Here is a 22944-nt window from a genome sequence, read left to right on the forward strand (position 1 = left end):
AAATATCTACACTGCTATCTGTATAAACATGGAAATATCTACACCGCTATCTGTATAAACATGGAAATATCTTCACCGCTATCTGTATAAACATGGAAATATCTACAACGCTGTCTCTATAAACTTGGAAATAACTACACGACTATCTCTGTAAACATGGAAATATCTAGACCGCCATCTCTATATACATGGAAATATCTACACCACTATCTGTATAAACATGGAAATATCTATACCGCTATCTGAATGAACATGGAAATATCTACACCACCATCTGTACGAACATGGAAGTATATATACCGCCATCTGTATGAACATGTAAATATCTACACCGCCATCTGTATGAACATGGAAGTATCTACACCGCTAACTGTATGAACATGGAAATATCTACACCGCTCTCTGTATGAACATGGAAATATCAACACCGTTATCTGTATGAACATGGAAATATCTACACCGCTATCTGTAGGAACATGGAAATATCTACACCGCTATCTGTACGAACATGGAAATATCGACACCGCTATCTGTATGAACATGGAAACATCTACACCGCTATCTGTATGAACAAGGAAATATCTACACCGCTATCTGTATGAACATGGAAATATCTACACCGCAATGTGTATGAACATGGAAATATCTACACCGCTATCTGTATGAACATGGAAATATCTACACCGCTATCTGTATGAACATGGAAATATCTACACCGCTAACTGTATGAACATGGAAATGTATACACCGCTATTGGTATGAACATGGAAATATCTACACCGCTATCTGTATGAACATGGAAATATCTACACCGCTATCTGTATGAACATGGAAATCTCTACACCGCTATCTGTATGAACACGGAAATATCCACACCGCAATCTGTATGAACATGGAAATATCTACACCGCCATCTGTATGAAAATGTAAATATCTACACCGCCATCTGTATGAACATGGAAATATCTACACAGCTAACTGTATGAACATGGAATTATCTACACCGCTATCTGTAGGAACATGGAAATATCTACACCGCTATTGTTATGAACATGGAAATATCTACACGGCCATCTGTATGAACATGTAAATATCTACACCGCCATCTGTATGAACATGGAAAGATCTACACCGCTAAATGTATGAACATGGAATTATCTACACCGCTATCTGTATGAACATGGAAATATCTACACCGCTATCTGTATGAACATGGAAATATCTACACCGCTATCTGTATGAACATGGAAATATCTACACCGCTATCTGTATGAACATGGAAATATCTACACCGCTAACTGTATGAACATGGAAATGTCTACACCGCTATCTCTATAAACATGGAAATATCTACACTGCTATCTGTATAAACATGGAAATATCTACACCGCTATCTTTATAAACATGGAAATATCTTCACCGCTATCTGTATAAACATGGAAATATCTACAATGCTGTCTCTATAAACTTGGAAATAACTACACCACTATCTCTGTAAACATGGAAATAACTAGACCGCCATCTCTATATACATGGAAATATCTACACCACTATCTCTATAAACCTGGAAATATCTATACCGCTATCTGTATGAACATGGAAATATCTACACCGCCATCTGTACGAACATGGAAATATCTATACCGCTATCTGTACGAACATGTAAATATCTACACCGCCATCTGTATGAACATGGAAGTATCTACACCGCTAACTGTATGAACATGGAAATATCTACACCGCTGTCTGTATGAACATGGAAATATCTACACCGCTGTCTGTATGAACATGGAAATATCTACACCGCTATCTGTATGAACATGGAAATATCTACACCGCTATCTGTATGAACATGGAAATATCTACACCGCTATCTGTACGAACATGGAAATATCTACACCGCTATCTGTATTAACATGCAAATATCTACACAGCTATGTGTATATCAATGGAAATATCCACACAGCTATCTCTATTAACATGGAAATAACTACACTGCAATCTGTATAAACATAGAAATATCTACAACGCCACCTGTATGAACATGGAAATATCTACACTGCCATCCGTACAAACATGGATATATCTACACCGCCATCAGTATGAACATGGAAATATCTACACCGCTAAATGTATGAACATGGAAATGCCTACACCGCTATTGGTATGAACATGTAAATATCTACACCGCTATCTGTATGAACATGGAAATATCTACACCGCTATCTGTATGAACATGGAAATATCCACACCGCTAACTGTATGAACATGGAAATATCTACACTGCCATCTGTATGAACATGTAAATATCTACACCGCCATCTGTATGAACATGGAAATATCTACACAGCTAACTGTATGAACATTGAATTATCTACACCGCTATGTGTAAGAACATGGAAATATCTACACCGCTATGTGTATGAACATGGAAATATCTACACCGCTATCTGTATGAACATGGAAATATCTACACCGCTATCTGTATGAACATAGAAATATCTACACCGCTAACTGTTTGAACATGGAAATGTATACACCGCTATTGGTATGAACATGGAAATATCTACACCGCTATCTGTATGAACATGGAAATATCTACACCGCTATCTGTATGAACATGGAAATCTCTACACCGCTATCTGTATGAACATGGAAATATCTACACCGCCATCTGTATGAACATGTAAATATCTACACCGCCATCTGTATGAATATGGAAATATCTACACCGCTAACTGTATGAACATGGAAATATCTACACCGCTATCTGTATGAACATGGAAATATCTACACCACTATCTGTATTAACATGGAAATATCTACACCGCTATCTGTATGAACATGGAAATATCTACATCGCTATCTGTATGAACATGGAAATATCTACACCGCTATCTGTATGAACATGCAAATATCTACACAGCAATCTGTATATCAATGGAAATATCCACACTGGTATCTCTATAAACATGGAAATAACTACACTGCCATCTGTATAAACATGGAAATATCTACACCGCCATCTCTATGAACATGCAAATACCTATACCGCCATCTGTATGAACATGGAAATATATTCACCACCATCTGTATGAACATGGATATATGTACACCGACATCTGGATGAACATGGAAATATCTACACCGCTATCTGCATGAACATGGAAATATCTACTCAGCTATCTGAATATACATGGAAATATCTAGACCGATTTCTCTATAAATATGGAAATAACTACAGCGCTATCTCTATAAACTTCGAAATATCTACACCGCCATCTGTATGAACATGGAAATATCTACACCGCCATCTGTACGAACATGGACATATCTACACCGCCATCTGTATTAAGATGGAAATATCTACACTGCTATCAGTATAAACATGGAAATATCTGCCCAACTATCTGTATAAACATGGAAATATCCTCACCGCTATCTGAATAAACATGGAAATATCCGCACCACTATCTGTATAAACATGGAAATATCTACACTGCTATCTGCATAAACCTGGAAATATCCACACCGCTATCTGTGTAAACATGGAAATGTCTACACCGCAATCCGTGTAAACATGGAAATATCTACACCGCCATCTGTGTAAACATGAATATATCTACACCGCCATCCCTATAAAAATGGAAATATCTACACCGTCTTCTGTATGAACATGTAAATATCTACACCGCCATCTGTACGAACATGGAAATATCTACACCGCTAACTGTATGAACATGGAAATATCTTCACCGCCATCTGTATGAACATGGAAATATCTACACCGCTATCTGTATGAACATGGAAATAACTACACCGCTATCTGTATGAACATGCAAATATCTACACCGCTATCTTATGAACATGGAAATAACTACACCGCTATCTGTATGAACATGCAAATATCTACACAGCTATCTGTATGAACATGCAAATATCTTCACCGCCATCTGTATGAACATGGATATATGTACACCGGCATCTGGATTAACATGGAAATATCTACACTGCTATCTCAATATACATGGAAATATCTACACAGCTATCTGAATATACATGGAAATATCTACACAGATTTCTCTATAAATATGGAAATAACTACAGCGCTGTCTCTATAAACTTCGAAATATCTACACCGCCATCTGTATGAACATGGAAATATCTACACCGCCATCTGTACAAACATGGACATATCTACACCGCCATCTGTATTAAGATGGAAATATCTACACCGCTATCTGTATAAACATGGAAATATCTGCCCAACGATCTGTATACACATGGAAATATCCGCACCGCTATCTGTATAAAAATGGAAATATCTACACTGCTATCTGTTTAAACATGGAAATATCTACACCGCCATCTGTATTAACATGGAAATATCTACACCGCCATCTCTATAAACGTGGAAATATCTACACCGCTATCTGTATGAACTTTGAAATATCTACACCGCTATCTGTATGAACTTGGAAATATCTACACTGCTCTCTGTATAAAATTGAAATTATCTACACCACAATCTCTATAAACATGGAAATATCTACACTGCTATCTGTATAAACATGGAAATATCTACACCGCTATCTGTATAAACAAGGAAATATCTTCACAGCTATCTGTATAAACATGGAAATATTTACAACGCTGTCTCTATAAACTTGGAAATAACTACACCACTATCTCTGTAAACATGGAAATATCTAGACCTCCATCTCTATAAACATGGAAATATCTACACCACCATCTGTATAAACATGGAAATATCTATACCGCTATCTGCATAAACATGGAAATATCTGCACCGCCATCTCTATGAACATGGAAATATCTACAACGCCATCTGTACGAACATGGAAATATCTATACCGCCATCTGTATGAACATGTAAATATCTACACCGCCATCTGTATGAACATGGAAGTATCTACACCGCTAACTGTATGAACATGGAAATATCTACAACGCTGTCTGTATGAACATGGAAATATCTACACCGTTATCTGTATGAACATGGAAATATCTACACCACTATCTGTATGAACATGGAAATATCTACACCGCTATCTGTACGAACATGGAAATATCTACACCGCTATTTGTATGAACATGCACATATCTACACAGATATCTGTATACCAATGGAAATATCCACACAGCTATCTCTATTAACATGGAAATAACTACACTGCTATCTGTATAAACATGGAAATATCTACACCGCCACCTGTATGAACATGGAAATATCTACACTGCCATCCGTACAAACATGGAAATATCTACACAGCCATCTGTATGAACATGGAAATATCTTCACCGCGATCTGTATGAACATGGAAATATCTACACCGCTAAATGTATGAACATGGAAATGCCTACACCGCTATTGGTATGAACATGGAAATATCTACACCGCTATCTGTATGAACATGGAAATATCTACAGCGCTATCTGTATGAACATGGAAATATCCACACCGCTATCTGTATGAACATGGAAATATCTACACCGCCATCTGTATAAACATGGAAATATCTACACCGCCATCTGTGTGAACATGGAAATATCTACACAGCTAACTGTATGAACATGGAATTATCTACACCGCTATCTGTATGAACATGGAAATATCTACACCGCTATCTGTATGAACATGGAAATATCTACACCGCTAACTGTATGAACATGGAAATGTCTACACCGCTATTGGTATGAACATGGAAATATCTACACCGCTATCTGTATGAACATGGAAATATCTACACCGCTATCTGTATGAACATGGAAATCTCAACAACGCTATCTGTAGAACATGGAAATATCTACACCGCCATCTGTATGAACATGTAAATATCTACACTGCTATCTGTATGAACATGCAAATATCTACACAGCTATCTGTATATCAATGGAAATATTCACACTGGTATCTCTATAAACATGGAAATAACTACACTGCTATCTGTATAAACATGGAAATATCTACACCGCCATCTCTATGAACATGGAAATATCTACACCGCCATTTGTATGAACCTGGAAATATCTACACCGCCATCTCTATGAACATGGAAATATCTACACCGCCATTTGTATGAACATGGAAATACCTACACCGCCATCTGTATGAACATGGAAATATCTTCACCGCTGTCTGTATGAACATGGATATATGTACACCGGCATCTGGATGAACATGGAAATATCTACACCGCTATCTGCATGAACATGGAAATATCTACACAGCTATCTGAATATACATGGAAATATCTACACCGATTTCTCTATAAATATGGAAATATCTACAGCGCTATCTCTATAAACTTCGAAATATCTACACCGCCATCTGTATGAACATGGAAATATCTACACCGCCATCTGTACGAACATGGACATATCTACACCACCATCTGTATTAAGATGGATATATCTACACCGCTATCTGTATAAACATGGAAATATCTGCCCAACTATCTGTATAAACATGGAAATGTCTGCACCGCTATCTGTATGAACATGGAAATATCTACACCGCTAACTGTATGAACATGGAAATGTCTACACCGCTATCTCTATAAACATGGAATTATCTACACTGCTATCTGTATAAACATGGAAATATCTACACCGCTATCTTTATAAACATGGAAATATCTTCACCGCTATCTGTATAAACATGGAAATGTCTACAATGCTGTCTCTATAAACTTGGAAATAACTACACCACTATCTCTGTAAACATGGAAATATCTAGACCGCCATCTCTATATACATGGAAATATCTACACCACTATCTGTATAAACCTGGAAATATCTATACCGCTATCTGTATGAACATGGAAATATCTACACCGCCATCTGTACGAACATGGAAATATCTATACCGCTATCTGTACGAACATGTAAATATCTACACCGCCATCTGTATGAACATGGAAGTATCTACACCGCTAACTGTATGAACATGGAAATATCTACACCGCTGTCTGTATGAACATGGAAATATCTACACCGCTGTCTGTAGGAACATGGAAATATCTACACCGTTATCTGTATGAACATGGAAATATCTACACCGCTTTCTGTATGAACATGGAAATATCTACACCGCTATCTGTATGAACATGGAAATATCTACACCGCTAACTGTATGAACATGGAAATGTCTACACCGCTATTGGTATGAACATGGAAATATCTACACCGCTATCTGTATGAACATGGAAATATCTACACCGCTATCTGTATGAACATGGAAATCTCAACAACGCTATCTGTAGAACATGGAAATATCTACACCGCCATCTGTATGAACATGTAAATATCTACACTGCTATCTGTATGAACATGCAAATATCTACACAGCTATCTGTATATCAATGGAAATATTCACACTGGTATCTCTATAAACATGGAAATAACTACACTGCTATCTGTATAAACATGGAAATATCTACACCGCCATCTCTATGAAAATGGAAATATCTGCACCGCCATTTGTATGAACCTGGAAATATCTACACCGCCATCTCTATGAACATGGAAATATCTACACCGCCATTTGTATGAACATGGAAATACCTACACCGCCATCTGTATGAACATGGAAATACCTTCACCGCCATCTGTATGAACATGGATATATGTACACCGGCATCTGGATGAACATGGAAATATCTACACCGCTATCTGCATGAACATGGAAATATCTACACAGCTATCTGAATATACATGGAAATATCTACACCGATTTCTCTATAAATATGGAAATAACTACAGCGCTATCTCTATAAACTTCGAAATATCTACACCGCCATCTGTATGAACATGGAAATATCTACACCGCCATCTGTACGAACATGGACATATCTACACCACCATCTGTATTAAGATGGATATATCTACACCGCTATCTGTATAAACATGGAAATATCTGTCCAACTATCTGTATTAACATGGAAATGTCTGCACCGCTATCTGAATAAACATGGAAATATCCGCACCACTATCTGTATAAACATGGAAATATCTACACTGCTATCTGCATAAACATGGAAATATCCACACCGCTATCTGTGTAAACATGGAAATGTCTACACCGCTATCCGTGTAAACACGGAAATTTCTACACCGCCTTCTGTGTAAACATGAAAATATCTACTCCGCCATCCCTATAAACATGGAAATATCTACACCGTCTTCTGTATGAACATGTAAATATCTACACCGCCATCTGTACGAACATGGAAATATCTACACCGCTAACTGTATGAACATGGAAATATCTACACCGCCATCTGTATGAAAATGGAAATATCTACACCGCTATCTGTATGAACATGGAAATATCTACACCGATATCTGTATGAACATGCAAATATCTACACCGCTATGTGTATGAACATGGAAATATCTACACCGCTATCTGTATGAACATGCAAATATCTACACAGCTATCTGTATATCAATGAAAATATCTACACTGCTATCCCTATAAACATGGAAACAACTACACTGCTATCTGTATAAATATGGAAATATCTACACCGCCATCTCTATGAACATGGAAATATCTACACCGCCATTTGTATGAACATGGAATTATCTACACCGCCATTTCTATGAACATGGAAATATCTATACCGCCATTTGTATGAACATGGAAATATCTACACCACCATCTGTATGAACATGGAAATATCTTCACCGCCATCTGTATGAACATGGATATATGTACACCGGCATCTGGATGAACATGGAAATATCTACACCGCTATCTGCATGAACATGGAAATATCTACACCGCCATCTGTACAAACATGGACATATCTACACCGCCATCTGTATTAAGATGGAAATATCTACACCGCTATCTGTATAAACATGGAAATATCTGCCCAACTATCTGTATAAACATGGAAATATCCGCACCGCTATCTGTATAAACATGGAAATATCTACACTGCTATCTGCATAAACATAGAAATATCCACACCGCTATCTGTGTAAACATGGAAATGTCTACACCGCTATCTGTTTAAACACGGAAATATCTACACCGCCATCTGTGTAAACATGAAAATATCTACACCGCCATCCGTATGAACATGGAAATATCTACACTGCCATCTCTATAAACGTGGAAATATCTACACAGCTAACTGTATGAACATGGAAATATCTACACCGCTATCTGTATGAACATGGAAATATCTACACCGCTATCTGTATGAACATGGAAATATCTACACCGTTAACTGTATGAACATGGAAATATCTACACCGCTGTCTGTATGAACATGGAAATATCTACACCGCTATCTCTACGAACATGCAAATATCTACACAGCTATCTGTATATCAATGGAAATATCTACACTGCTATCTCTATAAACATGGAAGTAACTACACTGCTATCTCTATAACTATGGAAATATCTAAACCGCCATCTCTATGAACATGGAAATATCTACACCGCCATTTGTATGAACATGGAAATATCTACACCGCCATCTCTATGAACATGGAAATATCTACACCGCCATTTGTATGAACATGGAAATATCTACACCACCATCTGTATGAACATGGAAATATCTTCACCGCCATCTGTATGAACATGGATATATGTACACCTTCATCTGTATGAACATGGAAATATGTACACCGACAGCTGTACAAACATGGACATATCTACACCGCCATCTGTATTAAGATGGAAATATCTACACCGCTATCTGTAGAAACATGGAAATATCTGCCCAACTATCTGAATAAACATGGAAATATCCGCACCGCTATCTGAAAAAACATGGAAATATCCACACCGCTATACGTATAAACATGGAAATAACTACACTGCTATCTGCATAAACATGGAAATTTCCACACCGCTATCTGTGTAAACATGGAAATGTCTACACCGCTATCTGTGTAAACATGGAAATATCTACACCGCCATCTGTGTAAACATGAAAATATCTACACCGCCATCCCTATAAACATTGAAATATCTACACCGTCCTCTGTATGAACATGGAAATATCTACACCGCCATCTCTATAAACGTGGAAATATCTACACCGCTATCTGTATGAACTTGGAAATATCTACACTGCTCTCTGTATAAAATTGAAATTATCTACACCACTATCTCTATAAACATGGAAATATCTACACTGCTATCTGTATAAACATGGAAATATCTACACCGCTATCTGTATAAACATGGAAATATCTTCACCGCTATCTGTATAAACATGGAAATACCTACAACACTGTCTCTATAAATTTGGAAATAACTACACCACTATCTCTGTAAACATGGAAATATCTAGACCGCCATCTGTATACACATGGAAATATCTACACCACCATCTGTATAAACATGGAAATATCTATACCGCTATCTACATAAACATGGAAATATCTACACCGCCATCTCTATGAACATGGAAATATCTACACCGCCATCTGTACGAACATGGAAATATCTATACCGCCATCTGTATGAACATGTAAATATCTACACCGCTATCTGTATGAACATGGAAATATCTACACCGCTATCTGTATGAACATGGAAATATCTACACCGCTAACTGTATGAACATGGAAATGTCTACACCGCTATTGGTATGAACATGGAAATATCTACACCGCTATCTGTATGAACATGGAAATATCTACACCGCTATCTGTATGAACATGGAAATCTCAACAATGCTATCTGTAGAACATGGAAATATCTACACCGCCATCTGTATGAACATGTAAATATCTACACTGCTATCTGTATGAACATGCAAATATCTACACAGCTATCTGTATATCAATGGAAATATTCACACTGGTATCTCTATAAACATGGAAATAACTACACTGCTATCTGTATAAACATGGAAATATCTACACCGCCATCTCTATGAACATGGAAATATCTACACCGCCATTTGTATGAACCTGGAAATATCTACACCGCCATCTCTATGAACATGGAAATATCTACACCGCCATTTGTATGAACATGGAAATACCTACACCGCCATCTGTATGAACATGGAAATATCTTCACCGCTGTCTGTATGAACATGGATATATGTACACCGGCATCTGGATGAACATGGAAATATCTACACCGCTATCTGCATGAACATGGAAATATCTACACAGCTATCTGAATATACATGGAAATATCTACACCGATTTCTCTATAAATATGGAAATATCTACAGCGCTATCTCAATAAACTTCGAAATATCTACACCGCCATCTGTATGAACATGGAAATATCTACACCGCCATCTGTACGAACATGGACATATCTACACCACCATCTGTATTAAGATGGATATATCTACACCGCTATCTGTATAAACATGGAAATATCTGCCCAACTATCTGTATAAACATGGAAATGTCTGCACCGCTATCTGTATGAACATGGAAATATCTACACCGCTAACTGTATGAACATGGAAATGTCTACACCGCTATCTCTATAAACATGGAATTATCTACACTGCTATCTGTATAAACATGGAAATATCTACACCGCTATCTTTATAAACATGGAAATATCTTCACCGCTATCTGTATAAACATGGAAATGTCTACAATGCTGTCTCTATAAACTTGGAAATAACTACACCACTATCTCTGTAAACATGGAAATATCTAGACCGCCATCTCTATATACATGGAAATATCTACACCACTATCTGTATAAACCTGGAAATATCTATACCGCTATCTGTATGAACATGGAAATATCTACACCGCCATCTGTACGAACATGGAAATATCTATACCGCTATCTGTACGAACATGTAAATATCTACACCGCCATCTGTATGAACATGGAAGTATCTACACCGCTAACTGTATGAACATGGAAATATCTACACCGCTGTCTGTATGAACATGGAAATATCTACACCGCTGTCTGTATGAACATGGAAATATCTACACCGTTATCTGTATGAACATGGAAATATCTACACCGCTTTCTGTATGAACATGGAAATATCTACACCGCTATCTGTATGAACATGGAAATATCTACACCGCTAACTGTATGAACATGGAAATGTCTACACCGCTATTGGTATGAACATGGAAATATCTACACCGCTATCTGTATGAACATGGAAATATCTACACCGCTATCTGTATGAACATGGAAATCTCAACAACGCTATCTGTAGAACATGGAAATATCTACACCGCCATCTGTATGAACATGTAAATATCTACACTGCTATCTGTATGAACATGCAAATATCTACACAGCTATCTGTATATCAATGGAAATATTCACACTGGTATCTCTATAAACATGGAAATAACTACACTGCTATCTGTATAAACATGGAAATATCTACACCGCCATCTCTATGAAAATGGAAATATCTGCACCGCCATTTGTATGAACCTGGAAATATCTACACCGCCATCACTATGAACATGGAAATATCTTCACCGCCATCTGTATGAACATGGATATATGTACACCGGCATGGAGGAACATGGAAATATCTACACCGCTATCTGCATGAACATGGAAATATCTACACAGCTATCTGAATATACATGGAAATATCTACACCGATTTCTCTATAAATATGGAAATAACTACAGCACTATCTCTATAAACTTAGAAATATCTACACCGCCATCTGTATGAACATGGAAATATCTACACCGCCATCTGTACGAACATGGACATATCTACACCACCATCTGTATTAAGATGGATATATCTACACCGCTATCTGTATAAACATGGAAATATCTGTCCAACTATCTGTATTAACATGGAAATGTCTGCACCGCTATCTGAATAAACATGGAAATATCCGCACCACTATCTGTATAAACATGGAAATATCTACACTGCTATCTGCATAAACATGGAAATATCCACACCGCTATCTGTGTAAACATGGAAATGTCTACACCGCTATCCGTGTAAACACGGAAATTTCTACACCGCCTTCTGTGTAAACATGAAAATATCTACTCCGCCATCCCTATAAACATGGAAATATCTACACCGTCTTCTGTATGAACATGTAAATATCTACACCGCCATCTGTACGAACATGGAAATATCTACACCGCTAACTGTATGAACATGGAAATATCTACACCGCCATCTGTATGAAAATGGAAATATCTACACCGCTATCTGTAAGAACATGGAAATATCTACACCGATATCTGTATGAACATGCAAATATCTACACCGCTATGTGTATGAACATGGAAATATCTACACCGCTATCTGTATGAACATGCAAATATCTACACAGCTATCTGTATATCAATGAAAATATCTACACTGCTATCCCTATAAACATGGAAACAACTACACTGCTATCTGTATAAATATGGAAATATCTACACCGCCATCTCTATGAACATGGAAATATCTACACCGCCATTTGTATGAACATGGAATTATCTACACCGCCATTTCTATGAACATGGAAATATCTACACTGCCATTTGTATGAACATTTAAATATCTACACCACCATCTGTATGAACATGGAAATATCTTCACCGCCATCTGTATGAACATGGATATATGTACACCGGCATCTGGATGAACATGGAAATATCTACACCGCTATCTGCATGAACATGGAAATATCTACACCGCCATCTGTACAAACATGGACATATCTACACCGCCATCTGTATTAAGATGGAAATATCTACACCTCTATCTGTATAAACATGGAAATATCTGCCCAACTATCTGTATAAACATGGAAATATCCGCACCGCTATCTGTATAAACATGGAAATATCTACACTGCTATCTGCATAAACATAGAAATATCCACACCGCTATCTGTGTAAACATGGAAATGTCTACACCGCTATCTGTTTAAACACGGAAATATCTACACCGCCATCTGTGTAAACATGAAAATATCTACACCGCCATCCGTATGAACATGGAAATATCTACACTGCCATCTCTATAAACGTGGAAATATCTACACAGCTAACTGTATGAACATGGAAATATCTACACCGCTATCTGTATGAACATGGAAATATCTACACCGCTATCTGTATGAACATGGAAATATCTACACCGTTAACTGTATGAACATGGAAATATCTACACCGCTGTCTGTATGAACATGGAAATATCTACACCGCTATCTCTACGAACATGCAAATATCTACACAGCTATCTGTATATCAATGGAAATATCTACACTGCTATCTCTATAAACATGGAAGTAACTACACTGCTATCTCTATAACTATGGAAATATCTAAACCGCCATCTCTATGAACATGGAAATATCTACACCGCCATTTGTATGAACATGGAAATATCTACACCGCCATCTCTATGAACATGGAAATATCTACACCGCCATTTGTATGAACATGGAAATATCTACACCACCATCTGTATGAACATGGAAATATCTTCACCGCCATCTGTATGAACATGGATATATGTACACCTTCATCTGTATGAACATGGAAATATGTACACCGACAGCTGTACAAACATGGACATATCTACACCGCCATCTGTATTAAGATGGAAATATCTACACCGCTATCTGTAGAAACATGGAAATATCTGCCCAACTATCTGAATAAACATGGAAATATCCGCACCGCTATCTGAAAAAACATGGAAATATCCACACCGCTATACGTATAAACATGGAAATAACTACACTGCTATCTGCATAAACATGGAAATTTCCACACCGCTATCTGTGTAAACATGGAAATGTCTACACCGCTATCTGTGTAAACATGGAAATATCTACACCGCCATCTGTGTAAACATGAAAATATCTACACCGCCATCCCTATAAACATTGAAATATCTACACCGTCCTCTGTATGAACATGGAAATATCTACACCGCCATCTCTATAAACGTGGAAATATCTACACCGCTATCTGTATGAACTTGGAAATATCTACACTGCTCTCTGTATAAAATTGAAATTATCTACACCACTATCTCTATAAACATGGAAATATCTACACTGCTATCTGTATAAACATGGAAATATCTACACCGCTATCTGTATAAACATGGAAATATCTTCACCGCTATCTGTATAAACATGGAAATACCTACAACACTGTCTCAATAAATTTGGAAATAACTACACCACTATCTCTGTAAACATGGAAATATCTAGACCGCCATCTGTATACACATGGAAATATCTACACCACCATCTGTATAAACATGGAAATATCTATACCGCTATCTACATAAACATGGAAATATCTACACCGCCATCTCTATGAACATGGAAATATCTACACCGCCATCTGTACGAACATGGAAATATCTATACCGCCATCTGTATGAACATGTAAATATCTACACCGCCATCTGTATGAACATGGAAATATCTACACCGCTAACTGTATGAACATGGAAATATCTACACCGCTATGTGTATGAACATGGAAATATCTACACCGTTATCTGTATGAACATGGAAATATCTACACCGCTATCTGTAGGAACATGGAAATATCTACACCGCTATCTGTACGAACATGGAAATATCTACACCGCTATCTGTACGAACATGGAAATATCTACACCGCTATCTGTGTGACCATGCAAATATCTACACAGCTATCTGTATATCAATGGAAATATCCACACTGGTATCTATATAAACATGGAAATAACTACACTGCTATCTGTATAAACATGGAAATATCTACACCGCCATCTCTATGAACATGGAAATATCTACACCGCCATCTGTATGAACATGGCTATATGTACACCGGCATCTGGATGAATATGGAAATATCTACACCGCTATCTGCATGAACATGGAAATATCTACACAGCTATCTGAATATACATGGAAATATCTACACAGATTTCTCTGTAAATATGGAAATAACTACAGCGATATCTCTATAAACTTCAAAATATCTACACCGCCATCTGTATGAACATGGAAATATCTACACCGCCATCTGTACAAACATGGACATATCTACACCGCCATCTGTATTAAGATGGAAATATCTACACCGCTATCTGTATAAACATGGAAATGTCTGCCCAACTATCTGTATAAACATGGAAATATCCACACCGCTATCTGTATAAACATGGAAATATCTACACTGCTATCTGCATAAACATGGAAATATCCACACCGCTATCTGTGTAAACATGGAAATGTCTACACCGCTATCTGTGTAAACATGGAAGTATCTACACCCCCATCTGTGTAAACATGAAATTATCTACACCGCCATCCCTATAAACATGGAAATATCTACACCGCCATCTGTATGAACATGGAAATAACTACACCGCTATCTGCATAAACATGGAAATATCTACACCACTATCTGTATGAACATGGAAATACCTACACCGCTATCTGTATGAACATGGAAATATCTACACCACCATCTGTACGAACATTTAAATATCTGTACCGCCATCTGTATGAACATGTAAATATCTACACCGCCATCTCTAGGAACATGGAAATATCTACACCACCATCTGTACGAACATTTAAATATCTGTACCGCCATCTGTATGAACATGTAAATATCTACACCGCCATCTGTATGAACATGGAAATACCTACACCGCTATCAGTATGAACATGGAAATATCTACACCGTTATCTGTATGAACATGGAAATATCTACACCGCTATCTGTATGAACATGGAAATATCTACACTGCTATCTGGACGAACATGGAAATATCTACACCGCGATTTGTATGAACCTGGAAATATCTACACCACTATCTGTATGAACTTGGAAATATCTACACTGCTCTCTGTATAAAATTGAAATTATCTACACAAATATCTCTATAAACATGGAAATATCTACACTGCTATCTGTATAAACATGGAAATATCTACACCGCTATCTGTATAAACATGGAAATATCTTCACCGCTATCTGTATAAACATGGAAATATCTACAACGCTGTCTCTATAAACTTGGAAATAACTACACGACTATCTCTGTAAACATGGAAATATCTAGACCGCCATCTCTATATACATGGAAATATCTACACCACTATCTGTATAAACATGGAAATATCTATACCGCTATCTGAATGAACATGGAAATATCTACACCACCATCTGTACGAACATGGAAGTATATATACCGCCATCTGTATGAACATGTAAATATCTACACCGCCATCTGTATGAACATGGAAGTATCTACACCGCTAACTGTATGAACATGGAAATATCTACACCGCTCTCTGTATGAACATGGAAATATCAACACCGTTATCTGTATGAACATGGAAATATCTACACCGCTATCTGTAGGAACATGGAAATATCTACACCGCTATCTGTACGAACATGGAAATAACTACACCGCTATCTGTATGAACATGGAAATATCTACACCGCTATCTGTATGAACAAGGAAATATCTACACCGCTATCTGTATGAACATATAAATATCTACACCGCTATGTGTATGAACATGGAAATATCTACACCGCTATCTGTATGAACATGGAAATATCTACACCGCTATCTGTATGAACATGGAAATATCTACACCGCTAACTGTATGAACATGGAAATGTATACACCGCTATTGGTATGAACATGGAAATATCTACACCGCTATCTGTATGAACATGGAAATATCTACACCGCTATCTGTATGAACATGGAAATCTCTACACCGCTATCTGTATGAACACGGAAATATCCACACCGCAATCTGTATGAACATGGAAATATCTACACCGCCATCTGTATGAAAATGTAAATATCTACACCGCCATCTGTATGAACATGGAAATATCTACACAGCTAACTGTATGAACATGGAATTATCTACACCGCTATCTGTAGGAACATGGAAATATCTACACCGCTATTGTTATGAACATGGAAATATCTACACGGCCATCTGTATGAACATGTAAATATCTACACCGCCATCTGTATGAACATGGAAAGATCTACACCGCTAACTGTATGAACATGGAATTATCTACACCGCTATCTGTATGAACATGGAAATATCTACACCGCTATCTGTATGAACATGGAAATATCTACACCGCTATCTGTATGAACATGGAAATATCTACACCGCTATCTGTATGAACATGGAAATATCTACACCGCTAACTGTATGAACATGGAAATGTCTACACCGCTATCTCTATAAACATGGAAATATCTACACTGCTATCTGTATAAACATGGAAATATCTACACCGCTATCTTTATAAACATGGAAATATCTTCACCGCTATCTGTATAAACATGGAAATATCTACAATGCTGTCTCTATAAACTTGGAAATAACTACACCACTATCTCTGTAAACATGGAAATATCTAGACCGCCATCTCTATATACATGGAAATATCTACACCACTATCTCTATAAACCTGGAAATATCTATACCGCTATCTGTATGAACATGGAAATATCTACACCGCCATCTGTACGAACATGGAAATATCTATACCGCTATCTGTACGAACATGTAAATATCTACACCGCCATCTGTATGAACATGGAAGTATCTACACCGCTAACTGTATGAACATGGAAATATCTACACCGCTGTCTGTATGAACATGGAAATATCTACACCGCTGTCTGTATGAACATGGAAATATCTACACCGCTATCTGTATGAACATGGAAATATCTACACCGCTATCTGTATGAACATGGAAATATCTACACCGCTATCTGTACGAACATGGAAATATCTACACCGCTATCTGTATTAACATGCAAATATCTACACAGCTATGTGTATATCAATGGAAATATCCACACAGCTATCTCTATTAACATGGAAATAACTACACTGCAATCTGTATAAACATAGAAATATCTACAACGCCACCTGTATGAACATGGAAATATCTACACTGCCATCCGTACAAACATGGATATATCTACACCGCCATCAGTATGAACCTGGAAATATCTACACCGCTATCTGTAAGAACATGGAAATATCTACACCGCTATGTGTATGAACATGGAAATATCTACACCGCTATCTGTATGAACATGGAAATATCTACACCGCTATCTGTATGAACATGGAAATATCTACACCGCTAACTGTATGAACATGGAAATGTATACACTGCTATTGGTATGAACATGGAAATATCTACACCGCTATCTGTATGAACATGGAAATATCTACACCGCTATCTGTATGAACATGGAAATCTCTACACCGCTATCTGTATGAACATGGAAATATCTACACCGCCATCTGTATGAACATGTAAATATCTACACCGCCATCTGTATGAATATGGAAGTATCTACACCGCTAACTGTATGAACATGGAAATATCTACACCGCTATCTGTATGAACATGGAAATATCTACACCACTATCTGTATTAACATGGAAATATCTACACCGCTATCTGTATGAACATGGAAATATCTACATCGCTATCTGTATGAACAGGGAAATATCTACACCGCTATCTGTATGAACATGCAAATATCTACACAGCAATCTGTATATCAATGGAAATATCCACACTGGTATCTCTATAAACATGGAAATAACTACACTGCCATCTGTATAAACATGGAAATATCTACACCGCCATCTCTATGAACATGCAAATACCTATACCGCCATCTGTATGAACATGGAAATATCTTCACCGCCATCTGTATGAACATGGATATATGTACACCGACATCTGGATGAACATGGAAATATCTACACCGCTATCTGCATGAACATGGAAATATCTACTCAGCTATCTGAATATACATGGAAATATCTAGACCCATTTCTCTATAAATATGGAAATAACTACAGCGCTATCTCTATAAACTTCGAAATATCTACACCGCCATCTGTATGAACATGGAAATATCTACACCGCCATCTGTACGAACATGGACATATCTACACCGCCATCTGTATTAAGATGGAAATATCTACACCGCTATCAGTATAAACATGGAAATATCTGCCCAACTATCTGTATAAACATGGAAATATCCTCACCGCTGTCTGAATAAACATGGAAATATCCGCACCACTATCTGTATAAACATGGAAATATCTACACTGCTATCTGCATAAACCTGGAAATATCCACACCGCTATCTGTGTAAACATGGAAATGTCTACACCGCAATCCGTGAAAACATGGAAATATCTACACCGCCATCTGTGTAAACATGAAAATATCTACACCGCCATCCCTATAAAAATGGAAATATCTACACCGTCTTCTGTATGAACATGTAAATATCTACACCGCCATCTGTACGAACATGGAAATATCTACACCGCTAACTGTATGAACATGGAAATATCTTCACCGCCATCTGTATGAACATGGAAATATCTACACCGCTATCTGTATGAACATGGAAATAACTACACCGCTATCTGTATGAACATGCAAATATCTACACCGCTATCTGTATGAACATGGAAATATCTACACCGCTATCTGTATGAACATGCAAATATCTACACAGCTATCTGTATGAACATGCAAATATCTTCACCGCTATCTGTATGAACTTGGAAATATCTACACTGCTCTCAGTATAAAACTGAAATTATCTACACCACAATCTCTATAAACATGCAAATATCTACACTGCTATCTGTATAAACATGGAAATATCTACACCGCTATCTGTATAAACAAGGAAATATCTTCACAGCTATCTGTATAAACATGGAAATATTTACAACGCTGTCTCTATAAACTTGGAAATAACTACACCACTATCTCTGTAAACATGGAAATATCTAGACCTCCATCTCTATGAACATGGAAATATCTACACCACCATCTGTATAAATATGGAAATATCTACACCGCCATCTCTATGAACATGGAAATATCTACACCGCCATTTGTATGAACATGGAAATATCTACACCACCATCTGTATGAACATGGAAATATCTTCACCGCCATCTGTATGAACATGGATATATGTACACCGGCATCTGGATTAACATGGAAATATCTACACTGCTATCTCAATATACATGGAAATATCTACACAGCTATCTGAATATACATGGAAATATCTACACAGATTTCTCTATAAATATGGAAATAACTACAGCGCTATCTCTATAAACTTCGAAATATCTACACCGCCATCTGTATGAACATGGAAATATCTACACCGCCATCTGTACAAACATGGACATATCTACACCGCCATCTGTATTAAGATGGAAATATCTACACCGCTATCTGTATAAACATGGAAATATCTGCCCAACTATCTGTATACACATGGAAATATCCGAACCGCTATCTGTATAAACATGGAAATATCTACACCGCTATCTGCATAAACATGGAAATATCCACACCGCTATCTGTGTAAACATGGAAATGACTACACCGCTATCTGTTTAAACATGGAAATATCTACACCGCCATCTGTATGAAAATGGAAATATCTACACCGCCATCTCTATAAACGTGGAAATATCTACACCGCTATCTGTATGAACTTGGAAATATCTACACTGCTCTCTGTATAAAATTGAAATTATCTACACCACAATCTCTATAAACATGGAAATATCTACACTGCTATCTGTATAAACATGGAAATATCTACACCGCTATCTGTATAAACAAGGAAATATCTTCACAGCTATCTGTATAAACATGGAAATATTTACAACGCTGTCTCTATAAACTTGGAAATAACTACACCACTATCTCTGTAAACATGGAAATATCTAGACCTCCATCTCTAGAAACATGGAAATATCTACACCACCATCTGTATAAACATGGAAATATCTATACCGCTATCAGCATAAACATGGAAATATCTGCACCGCCATCTCTATGAACATGGAAATATCTACACCGCCATCTGTACGAACATGGAAATATCTATACAGCCATCTGTATGAACATGTAAATATCTACACCGCCATCTGTATGAACATGGAAGTATCTACACCGCTAACTGTATGAACATGGAAATATCTTCACCGCCATCTGTATGAACATGGAAATATCTACACCGCTATCTGTATGAACATGGAAATAACTACACCGCTATCTGTATGAACATGCAAATATCTACACCGCTATCTGTATGAACATGGAAATATCTACATCGCTATCTGTATGAACATGGAAATATCTACACCGCTATCTGTATGAACATGCAAATATCTACACAGCAATCTGTATATCAATGGAAATATCCACACTGGTATCTCTATAAACATGGAAATAACTACACTGCCATCTGTATAAACATGGAAATATCTACACCGCCATCTCTATGAACATGCAAATACCTATACCGCCATCTGTATGAACATGGAAATATCTTCACCGCCATCTGTATGAACATGGATATATGTACACCGACATCTGGATGAACATGGAAATATCTACACCGCTATCTGCATGAACATGGAAATATCTACTCAGCTATCTGAATATACATGGAAATATCTAGACCCATTTCTCTATAAATATGGAAATAACTACAGCGCTATCTCTATAAACTTCGAAATATCTACACCGCCATCTGTATGAACATGGAAATATCTACACCGCCATCTGTACGAACATGGACATATCTACACCGCCATCTATATTAAGATGGAAATATCTACACCGCTATCAGTATAAACATGGAAATATCTGCCCAACTATCTGTATAAACATGGAAATATCCTCACCGCTATCTGAATAAACATGGAAATATCCGCACCACTATCTGTATAAACATGGAAATATCTACACTGCTATCTGCATAAACCTGGAAATATCCACACCGCTATCTGTGTAAACATGGAAATGTCTACACCGCAATCCGTGAAAACATGGAAATATCTACACCGCCATCTGTGTAAACATGAAAATATC

This window comes from Gorilla gorilla, chromosome 21 (assembly GCF_029281585.2).
Source record: "Gorilla gorilla gorilla isolate KB3781 chromosome 21, NHGRI_mGorGor1-v2.1_pri, whole genome shotgun sequence".
NCBI lineage: Eukaryota > Metazoa > Chordata > Mammalia > Primates > Hominidae > Gorilla > Gorilla gorilla.